This window comes from Cydia fagiglandana, chromosome 14 (genome assembly GCF_963556715.1).
Source record: "Cydia fagiglandana chromosome 14, ilCydFagi1.1, whole genome shotgun sequence".
NCBI classification, from domain to species: Eukaryota; Metazoa; Arthropoda; class Insecta; order Lepidoptera; family Tortricidae; genus Cydia; species Cydia fagiglandana.
In genome coordinates this window covers 4,688,478-4,700,374 of record NC_085945.1, presented here as the reverse complement: position 1 = coordinate 4,700,374, position 11,897 = coordinate 4,688,478, and the positions used below count along the sequence as shown (strand labels likewise).

General features: G+C 36.7%; 1 long non-coding RNA gene across 1 annotated transcript; it reads left to right on the top strand.

Annotated features, from left to right (window-relative positions):
• Positions 1-3,807: 3,807 nt before the first annotated feature.
• Positions 3,808-10,984, top strand: LOC134670504 (uncharacterized). Its single transcript, XR_010099071.1, has 3 exons — positions 3,808-3,832; positions 6,586-6,665; positions 10,590-10,984. It is a non-coding gene; the product is annotated as an uncharacterized LOC134670504 (long non-coding RNA).
• The last annotated feature ends 913 nt before the right edge of the window (positions 10,985-11,897 follow it).

Sequence of the window (11,897 nt, the reverse complement as noted above, 5' to 3'; positions counted from 1 at the left end):
CACTGTTCCCGTAAAAGGAACCCGAAGACCGTGGAATCCTTCTAGATTGGAAGTGAGCAACGCGTTTTAAGCTTGGTGCCATCTACATCGGACATTCAAAGCCACTTTTGTGAACGGAAGGCCACATTGCAGGAAAAAAAATTGCCTGTTCTTCCATATTTGGTTGCTGTTGGGGCTTGCTGGCAGGATGTTACGCAGTATGAGTTATTAATCTCTGAAGACATCAGGTACACATTTCCCAGCATTTCTAAAGCTGTTTCAAATACTTTTAAAATTCTATGGACATTAGACTTAACATATTCAAAAGATTGTGCCCCAGTCTGGATGTTTATCCAAAGAAGCATTTATATACTTTGTATAAATAAAATTTACAGTACATATGGCCCTATTTTCCCGCACTCATGCGTAAAATAGCACTTTTCGTGTGTATGTCAAAAGTTTAAAGGCCCATAATATGTGCTGTAAAACGTTGTACGATACACGTGCGAATAGGTAATTCGCAACTCGTGTCGATTTAAAACACTCCCTTCGGTCGTATTTTAATTTATCGCCACTCGTTTCGAATTTCCTCTTTTCCGCACTTGTATCGTAAATAACTATTTAAATTGTCATAAATGGTACAGGTGGGTACTTTGGTATAGGTGGGTACTACTGAAATATAAAGAATTTATTTTATTGAAATAAAATCCATAATTAAATTTCAAAATTGAGAATTAATAAATATCTTACTATTTTCATAGAATATATGGTAATTTATGTCCATTCGCCATTGCAGTTCTCTAAATAAACGGATTCCAAAATAAAAAATGATTTTTTTTTCTAACCCTAACGTTTCCGAAAGTATCCAATTTATCAAAGATTATTTTCGGTTTGTAAGGCGAGGTAACCACTAAGCAACGTAATTTTTAATGTAATTTTATTTAGAAACGGTAATGATTAAACACTTGAAAAAAATATATGTAAGTTACATTGGCAATAGATTTGATAACAGTCTTGCATCACTATTGTCTAATGATATAAACGAGTGAGTTTAGTGGCATATTAACGTAGTTTTACTCGTAGTTCATGCTCAGTTATTAGCCATCTTTAATATTTTTGGTTTCAGTAGTGATGATCTTGTTATTAAGAGAACAACAGCGAATTTTAACTTATTTGTGGACGAAGACTTCGATATTAATTACTTTTTATCAGAACTGCAAGAAAAAGCCCATCACAGTGATTTGTTCGATTGCAAAGCTGGATATTTTATTCTCGAAATTTAAGTTCGAGTGTAACGTATTGATTGATTAATGTACGGGCAAGAAAAACTAATTATAGCCAGCATTCTATGAACGTAGTACGATACCTTTGGGTATGGTGCTTTACGCACACTAGCGTCCCTCCCCCTCCCCCTGACGCAACCCCCCCTTTTAGCATGAAATATGTCCCGGTTTACGGTTTTCTTTTATTTTTGAGAAAAGTATTAGAGTTTGGAAATAAGTGTCAAGGCAAGAAATAAAGTAACTTGTCACTAGTGGCCAAACCTGTGATACTGCCTGACCTCACAGTGTACATAGGGCCACAGTTTAGGTATTGGGCCGCAGTTTAGGTATTGGGCCACAGTTTAGATATTGAGGATTTAGATTTAGATTTGTTCTCCCTAACTCTAGGGATACTAATGGCAAATAAATCTAACAAAACGACCTTTCTCAGGGCCGACACGACAAGTTTTTCTATCCGTTTTTCTATGATTTTATGGAGAGCAGTGTATTTTCTTTGCAGGGATGTCAAGATTTCATTTCTTTCTTTCGCGGCTGCTGCGGAAGAGAATGATATACGTAAAATTTAGCGCAGACCTCTGAGAGACGTTACAAACACAAACCCCTTTGATATGCCAGACGAAGAGTTCCGGCATATATACCGAGTCCGAAAGGAGGTAGTATTCTAGTGGAGAACTAAACGCCGACCTTCAGCCTCACAAGGGTGATGGATTGCCAACTCATTTTAAAGTAAAGCTATAATATTGAAGTATATCTTGGGTACCAGCGTGCACTTAATGTACAGTTAGTATTTAGGTTTTAATTATAGTTACAGTTACACATAAAAAAGTAGGTAGTCAAAATCCTAATCACAGGCCACAATATTACATAAGTACAATTAAATCAAGAAATAAAATAAAATCAAGTGTTTATAACACTATGGAACAATATTATCGACTTAAAAAAAAATCCCTAGCGCTCCCATGTAAAGAATTGGATAGTTGCAAAAGTTGGTGTCCCATAACTGTAGCCTAGAGGATGTTTTGAAAAGCGCTGAAATGTATAAGGAAGACTTTCCTTGTTTTTTCTTAAGCTTAATATTTGGAAATATCAAATCCTTGTCTCTAGTTCTATATTATCTCTTCAAATCATTTTTTTAACAAGTAGATCGTCTGACTTACCTTGACACTTTATTCCTAACTCTAATACTTTTCTCTAAAATTAAAAAAAAAACCGTCAACCGGGACATATTTCATGCTAAAAGGGGGGTGGGGGGGTGCGTGCGTCAGGGGGACGGGCTGAGACACTAGTGTGCGTAAAGCACCATACCCAAAGGTATCATACTACATTCATTGAATGCTGGCTATAATTTGTTGGCTTCCCCATACATTTGAACACAACTTGACTGAATCATGGGACGTTTCTTTGATTATAAAAAGTTTCTTAGACACAACGCCCCTCGCTGTTATGCTAAAATAGTATAATTTATTGTGGGTTCTCATTAAAGTTATTGCTGTATATTTTTACTTTATGTTAATTGTAACCATTTTATAGAAAAACACTTATTTACAGCAAATGAAAGGAATATATACGGATCTGAGATTTTTTTGATAGATGGCACAGAAATAGAAGACAATGAAGCTCTCAAAGAACTCCAAAATGAGCTTATACTTATAGGGGATAACTGGGAACCTGATCAAAGCGATAATCAAAGTCGCACAGCAACAGCGTCTACAATCATTGCTCCTAATTCACCAACGACAAGCAAAGTTAGCAATAAAAGCGACACAAGCATAAATAGCTTTGCGTTTGACATTCCTTATAACAAACTTCCATCGTCGCTTTTGACAAAACTAAATGATTGTAAACCGATTTCTAATACCGAAGTCAACACTATAGTGAGAACTGTAACAGATGAACTCTTCCAAGAATCAAAAGTAGCACAGAGTGGTTGCACAAGATTTGTGTGACAAATTTCCCCAACTTTATGACAGAGAGATGCTGATACAAAAGAACTAATAGGAACAGGCTACCACACAATTTTTAAAAAAGTTGAAGAAAGAGTTAATTATCTCCAAAGGCCGAATAAAATGAGAAGTAATGAGAAGTAGAGACGATACCTTAGGATCAAGAAAGAAATCTAGTCGTTAAAAATTTGAGTGCGGGCTGCAAGAAATGGCAACTCAGTGATCCCGGTAATGTGGATCTTGAAACTTTAGATTATGATTTCGTATTTTGTCGTCTTTGTGCCTTGAATTCTGGCCAGTGTATGGACGCATTTCAAAATAAAACGACGGCACTGAATGAAAAAAAAAGACTTGCACTGTTAATGACAATAACTTGAATTACAACCTACAGATGGTTGCAACTTATTTCAATGAAGATATAAAACACATATAGCACATGCGGTATCTATATATATATATATATATATATATTTCATTCATAATCCATTTTCTTCCGGATGTGGTTCCATGCTAAATATAGTAGTTCCATTTACTAATCTTATTAACTTTTTCTTTTCCAGGAACCATTAACCAAGGTTCAAGTTGCAGAGCTATCCGAAATAGCTGCGCCTAACATTGTATTTTTAGGTGAGACTTCATTATTATTACAATGATAAGTTGCATGTAACCTTTTTTGTTTAAAATTTATTAAGAATTATTTCTTACCTTGACACTTTAGTCCTAAGGGGCTGTCCATAAATTACGTCATCGATTTTTGACCCCCCCCCCCCCCCCTATAATCATCCAAAAATCATGCTTCAAACGACCCCATTTCCTCCTACTTCATGCTACCGTCATCCGATGTCCAGACCCCCCCCCTAATTTGAAATGACGTAATTTATGAATAGCCCCTAAAAAAACCGTCAACCGGGACATATTTCATGCTAAAAGGGGGGGTTGCGTCAGGGGGAGGGGATGGAACACTAGTGTGGGTAAAGCACCATACCCAAAGGTATCATACTACATTCATTGAATGCTGGTTTGTTTGTCTTCCCCATACTTAAGAACACAACTTGACCGAATCAAATATAACATGTTTGTATGGAGTATGGTAGACTAAAGAACGCAACAAGTGGCGATCAAGTATCAGGAAGGCCGACCCCAAATAGGGTATGCGCCAGGAGAATGATGATATGATATGCCTAAGGACTGTATCGTTTGTTATGAATACAACTTTACTTAGCCGTTTTTCCTGGTATTATATTTTTATTAAAAAATTACACATATAGTTTAATTTGTGCTTTAATAATAAGTAACATTTCGTCCTGGGAGATCACGTAAAGCATATGGTTTGGACAATATTTACCCAATCCTCCCGATTAACTACAACGATTTTGGACAAATACTACAAGAAAATTTACGGTTTACGAACAAGACGAGATATTACACAAAAAAATCGTACTATGTAAACAGCAATTACATATGAATCGTAAAGCGAAACATCTGGGCATAGTCTAATCATTTCTTTTAGTTGGAAAAAAAGTTTTGGATCTGTGCTTGGTGGCCTTTTAGAGAATATGGCATGTTACTTACGACAACCCCGACTTTGGTATACAATATAACCATCATGGAGCGTTTCTATCGACCTGTTCTAGCCATGGTTCAACGCCATGAATGTCCGTTAGGCTTTGGATTTCCGTAGATTCTTTTAGCTGTTTCCCTCATTTCGCTGGCGTCAGAAATTGACGGGAATCCAAAATGTTGCATAAAAAGTCGTTTTCATGTAAAGATAAAAATTCACCACATTTATTCTGTGGATGTTCAATTGAGCAATCATGAAAAGGACACTTAGATGGCATATTTTGGCAGCATATTAACCTTTTGTTTCTTTAAATCGGACCAAGGAATCGGTGAAATAGTCTCAAATTAAGCTCGATAGGCTTGTCCGAATTACATTTGCTAGAGGGTATTAAAATCATCATAAAGTCCCTAAAATAAAATAAATGTAAAACCTTCTTATATCAGATATGGCTTAAAAATACCTCCAGATTATACCTTAAGAACATAGTAATACAAAATAATACACAGGTCAACAGTTAGACCAGGTTTTATCTGTATTTATAATAAACGATACAGTCCTTACTATGGAAATCTCATCAATTTATTACATTTTTTATTACCGCCCCGGGTGTCACCCATTTAGGGGGGTGAACCGACCGTGAACATCAGTAGTGTCATCTACAAAAAAAACCGGCCAAGTGCGAGTAGGACTCGCGTTTCTAGGGTTCCGGACATAAGTCCGACTCACGCTTGTCTGCACACTTCTAATAGGTTTTCCTGTCATCTATAGGTAAAGAACAATTTTGAGTATTTTTTTCAAAATTTTAGTCCCGGTAGTTTCGGAGATAAAGAACCCTATGTATTATAAAATTATAAAAAAATATGTTCATCTTTGGGTCACTAATATATATATAATATATGTGTACCAAATTTCAACTTAATTGGTCCAGTAGTTTCCGAGAAAATATTAGGCTGTGACAGACGGGCAGACAGACAGACGCACGAGTGATCCTATAAGGGTTCCGTTTTTTTCTTTTGAGGTACGGAACCCTAAAAATTCATAAAACTGTGGCAGATTGTACAATGGCCATTAATGAAATAAATAAATAATATACCTATACAACGTGCCCAGGTTACAAATAGCATTTATATTTTATCTACATACAAAAAATTTAAAACTGTTTTTTTTTTGCGAAATTGTCGTAAACTCTTTTAATATTTTTTCCTTCTTTTGGCCTCGGAAATGCGTGGTTAAAATCTCTCGGGTTCCTCGAGGGCACCTGGTATCTGGTATGTGACAATAATATGTTGGCGCCTCGTAGGTATTTTTTTTATTCAGGACCATTGTAAAGGTTTTTTTCTTAAATTATGTGATTATTGCTGTAATTGACAAAAAAAGTTAAAATTATTTTTGGGTGACAGTTTTACAACTTCTGGCATTTACGTTTTATGTACAAATACGTACACAAAATCGAAAAACAATTTTTATATACACATAGATTTATAAACATAAATTACTATTACTTTTTTAAATAATTATATTTTACAAGTTTGATTGAAATTTGGGGTGACACCCACAATTTCCGCCCCGGGTGCCACCCATGCTAGCTACGCCACTGGTACTTCCTCAGTCTTTTTGGCGTCCACTCATAGCACGTCTGGTCTCATAGGAAATATCTTAAGGGTTTTGCCCACAAACTGAGATTGCGGGCTTTGAGGACGCTAAAAATGCTTTTAGGATTGCTTGCCCGGGCAAACAATTTCCATACAACCCAAATTCACAAATGAGTTGGGATAATGATTACTGAGATTTAACTTACAATACTTAATCTGTTAAACAGGATCCAACTGATGTCAGAAGAGAGGAGAGTTTCTTAGTGTAGAAATCGTGCAACCCAATTTTTGTCTACGTCTACCCCAAGTGAGTTTTTAAATTTAGTTCTGTTTTTTTTTAGAATATTGCATATACACAGATTTGCAGATGAGTATATGTACCTATATGGATATATTTATTGAAAATGTTTTCGTTTGAAAAAAAAAGTACCTAATATTAACTTTTTTCAAGCTATTTCCTTTAACTACCATCTAACTTTCTAATATAGATAACAGTCGTGATATATTATTAAAAATAGTTTTTAGAACTTACTAGAATCTAGATAATTGTATAAGTCATTGATTCGTTATTGTAATTTTAAGAGGACGACATGTGTACATATCTCAAAAACTTATGCTCTATTGTAGTCTATTGTGATTAAAAAATAGTTTAATCTTCTTCTTTCCAGTCGTATCCTCAAATCCTCATTGCTGATGAGGGACTCCTATCCTGCGCATCGGTACCGATCGATAAATCTGCTGACAATATTATCACTGATATTGATTCTTATGCTATTATCACGAGGACCATTGACCCGTTTAAGCCCGGTGTCCGTTGGCAAATATTTTCGAACGATACTTTTTCTAGCGAATGTCGCAACATAAAGATACTCGATGCTATTGCAGAGAGAAATCATAATGTATGCGACACTCGCGAAAAAAAGTATCTAGAGTTTAGGCTTTTTTAAACGGACACCGAGCTTGTCCAGGTCGAACAATCGGCGATAAACATTCGAAGTCTTTTTCGAGAACGTTGTGACCCCGGCGGTGTTAGCCCTGCCGCCGAGGTCACACACTCGAAAAAATTGTGGCAATCTAGTAAATTCGAATAAGTTTAGGGATGTAAGGTATTCTGTAATGGCGGCAGATATTGCCACTTTCTGCTAAAACATTGATCGCCAAATAGCGTTATTGCTGCACACAACTCAACAAATACACGACGTATATTTTTATTCTTGTGAACATGGACTCAAGGCTCCTCCGCAAACAGTCATTAGCCGTTTAGATAACGCTATTGATCTTGACGCGGGGGCCTTGAGTTTTTCCAATTACATGTTGGCCTCACGGTCGACCTGGTCCTACCCCAAAATATCGTTCTTTTGAATATATCAGTAACGAAAAAATTGTTGACGAGGTCGACTTCAGTTCTATATTAAATTCTTTTTAACCGAATACGGGACTTTAAGTGGGGTCAAAAAGCCGTCGGTTTTTCCGAAAGTCGAATACTTACAGGCTTATGAGACCGCGGCTCATCTCATACCTTGTCACACATATAGGAATTCGATCTTCGCCGACGTGCTGTTTAATCATTATCGGGACGAGGACGAAACAGTACACATAGACAATAAGAAATGGATGGCCCAATTGAGTTCCTTCATGAACGGGATTAAATACACCGGAACCGTCAACAATTTTTTCGTTTCTGATATATTCAAAAGAACGAAATTTTTTGGGAAGGACCGGGTCGACCGTGAGGCCAACATGTAATTGGAAAAACTCAAGCCCACCTCGTCACAATCAATAGCGTTATCTTAACGGCTAATGACTGTTTGCGGAGGAGCCTTGAGTCCATGTTCCCAAGAATAAAAATATACGTCATGTATTGAGTTGTGTGCAGAAATAATGCGATTTGGCGATCAATGTGTTGGCAGAAAAAGGCAATATCTGCCGCCATTACAGAATACCTTACATCCCTAAACTTATTCGAATTTATTAGATTGCCACAAATTTTTCGAGTGTGTGACCTCAGCGGCAGGGCTAACACCGCCGGGGTCACAACGTTCTCGAAAGACTTCGAATATTTATGGCCGATTCTTTGTCTACTGCACCGGACAAGCTCGGTGTCCGTTTGAAAAAGCCTAAACTAGATACTTTTTTTCGCGAGTGTCGCATACATTATGATTTCTCTCTGCAATAGCATCGAGTATCTTTATGTTGCGACATTCGCTAGAAAATGTATCGTTCGAAAATATTTGCCAACGGACACCGGGCTTAAACGGGTCAAGGGTCCTTGTGATAATAGCATAAGAATCAATATCAATGACAGTATTGTCAGCAGATTTATCGATCGGTACCCAAACCGGCATTTTGCTGCACACAAAACAAACTAATTAATAAAATAAAATAAATTAAACTATTGATGGGATGCGCAGGATAGGAGTCCCTCGTCAGCAATGAGGATTTGAGGATACGACTGGAAAGAAGAAGATTAAACTATTTTTCAATCACGATAGACGACAATAGAGCATATTTTTTTTAGAAATGTATACATGTCGTCCTCTTAAAATTTCAATAACGAATCAATTACTTATACAATAATCTAGATTCCAGTAAGTTCTAAAAACTATTTTTAATAATATATCACGACTGTTATCTATATTAGAAAGGTAGATGGTAATTAAAATAAATAGCTTGAAAAAAGTTAATATTACTCTGCTAACAAATCGACATTTCGGCTTCCGTAAAGGATTATCAACAGAAGATGCAGTGTCGACGCTAAGAAAAACAATCTCAAAGCATTTGGACGAGGGGCGGCCCTGTGTCGGAATCTTTTTGGATTTAGCAAAGGCATTCGACACAGTTTCCGTTCCCATCCTGCTGGAAAAACTGGAAGCATACATATGGAATCCGCGGCAAAACATTACATTGGTTTTTCAGTTACCTGACTAATAGAAGCCAGTGTGTTAAAATCGGAGAGCACTTAAGTGATGTAAAACCAATATCGTTCGGTGTACCACAGGGCAGCATTTTAGGTCCCACCCTCTTTCTCTTATACATAAATGACATATCGAGTATCCCAGTAAAAAATGCCGATGTATTGTGTTATGCCGACGACGCGGCTATAATTTTCCACGGCCCTTCTTGGGATACTGTCATTGACACTGCCGAAAACGGAATTTCTCTGTGCATAAAATTTTCATCAGAAATTAAACGAGAAAAGGTTGTAGAAAAGCGAACAAAACTAATTGTAGCTCAAAGATTACACAAATTAAGGGCTAAACCATTTTTTGAAAAAGCTAAAGAAGAGAACTCAACTCTTATCACATTTTCATTCGACTGTGAAATAAATTTGAACTTGCTCAAGGTCCCTGACCAAATAGCTTACCTATTACTTGAGAAATGTTTATTTGTACAATTTTACAATAGTGGAGGGTTTGTTTGCTTATTGTTGGACACAAAATATCTATCCCAAAGCTGCCAACGAAATAGCTTCAGCCGTATACCACCGACTCAAAAATAGTGACTTGTCTTCTTGTCAAACTATACGACATATAGCAGACGGCTGTGAAGGGCAGAATAAAAATACAATTATGCTGGCCATGCTATCAAAATGGATGACTGAAGCTCTACAAAATATATCTTTGTATCTAATCATCGACTTCAATTCAGTATTTACCCAGGGTTTAGGAACTCGTTTTTTAGACTTTTTATTTTTAATCATGGAACTATCATAGATAATGCCTACAATACAATTAATTCTCTCATAAAGCCACAATGGACAATTATTCGATAGTAGTAGGGGCGTAATTAATGTACCGATATTCTATAACGGCCGCGAAGTCTATTTGGACATTTATGTGATTCCAGACGGTGGACCACTGCTCCTAGGTCGCGATTTTATCTCGAAATTCCAACTAGAATTAGCACGGTTTCCCCCTAAATTCCTTGATAGATGAAGACCTTGATTACAATGAAGCTGTAACCAGTGACAGTGATACTTTCCTATGGTTGGTCAGACAACTGTAAGCCAGTACCTCGAGCAATTTGTAGATGTTGTGAAAAGAAGGTATCATTTGAGTACTAGACTTCAAAAACTGTGTCTAGTTGTCTACTAGGGCTATCTTAGTAGTTTTTACTTTTTTGAGTGGATCTAGCTGTATTGTGCAAAGAGATAGTTAAGTGTGTAAGTAGGGAATGCAACATTAGCTAGGTTTGACTATGGTTAAGTTATAAAATGTGCTTTTTATTACAGACTTAAACGCCAATGGATAATTTTTCCTGGCAATGAACGGTCCCGGTGATCTGTTGCCAGAGGGTTTCAGGAGGAATATGGGCTGCGGTATATCTTGCAGTCGACTGCACTCAAGTGAAATGGTTTCTTCCACCACTGCCACATGGATTACAATATCTTAATACGTAAAGGCGTATACTAATTGTACAGCTAGTATTTAAGTTTAAATTATAGTTTCGCATAAAAAGTAAGTAGTTCAATATTAATCATGAAATCCTAATCACAGGCCACAATATTACATACAATTAAATCAAGAAATATATAAACACTATGGAACAATATTACCTACAGACTTCTTTTCAAGATTATTTATTAAGTGAAAAATCAATCAGGTTCCATAGCACTCCCGTGCAACGAATTGGATAATTGCAAAAGTTGGTGTCACATAACTTTCGCTTCATTGCCTGGCATTGGCTAGTACATAGTTAAGGAATATCTCATAAGCTTAGTAATCCTCTCTGATATTTTAGGTATCATGCTGCCCTTATCTCGATCATTACGAGCCAAATATTAATATCAATGTATTGATATACTTTCTGCGGTTCAGATTATCAATACGATCACAGCAAGCCTGCAAAGGCACCGTGAAAATAGCACGAACGCATTCTAAAAACTTTTCAATCAGTCTGAGGCAATCGCAAAAGGAATTGGTGCAGAAATCGTCCAGAATCACCGCCGTGAAATAAATCGGCCTAACATTCAGACTCAGTTACAATTACAATTCATTTTATATATTATTTATTAAGTGAAATGTCAGCCAGGTTCCCCAGCGGCTCATGCGAAGAATTGGATAGATACAAAAGTTGGTGTCCCATAACTTTAGCCTTTCTCCGCAGACGTTTTGTCTAGTTGCCCTTGGCATAGGCCGTAAGCAGTAACTTTAGCCTAGTCATAGAAAATGTAAATCCGTACTACGCGCCCTTTTCTTGTCTGAATGATTTTAACAGCCTATACTATCCCTAATACCGGCCCATATAGATTATTTAATTGTAACATTTATACTTTTTTCTGTTAATTCGCGCTATTTTAATTTATTTCAGTTATCTGCACACCACGAAAATGGAAAACGTTGACTATATAATACATATTTTCTGCAGGGTTCCGGTTTTATGAAACCGGAATCATTGTTACTACAAAAATCGCACCATACAGGTATACATGTCCGGATCGAGTTATTAAATCAGATCAACGAAAAGTTTTCCTAGGGGAAACAAAGGGGGTTTCACATACGTTGATTTGCCCGATTTAAGCGGCCAAAAGTCGATTTTC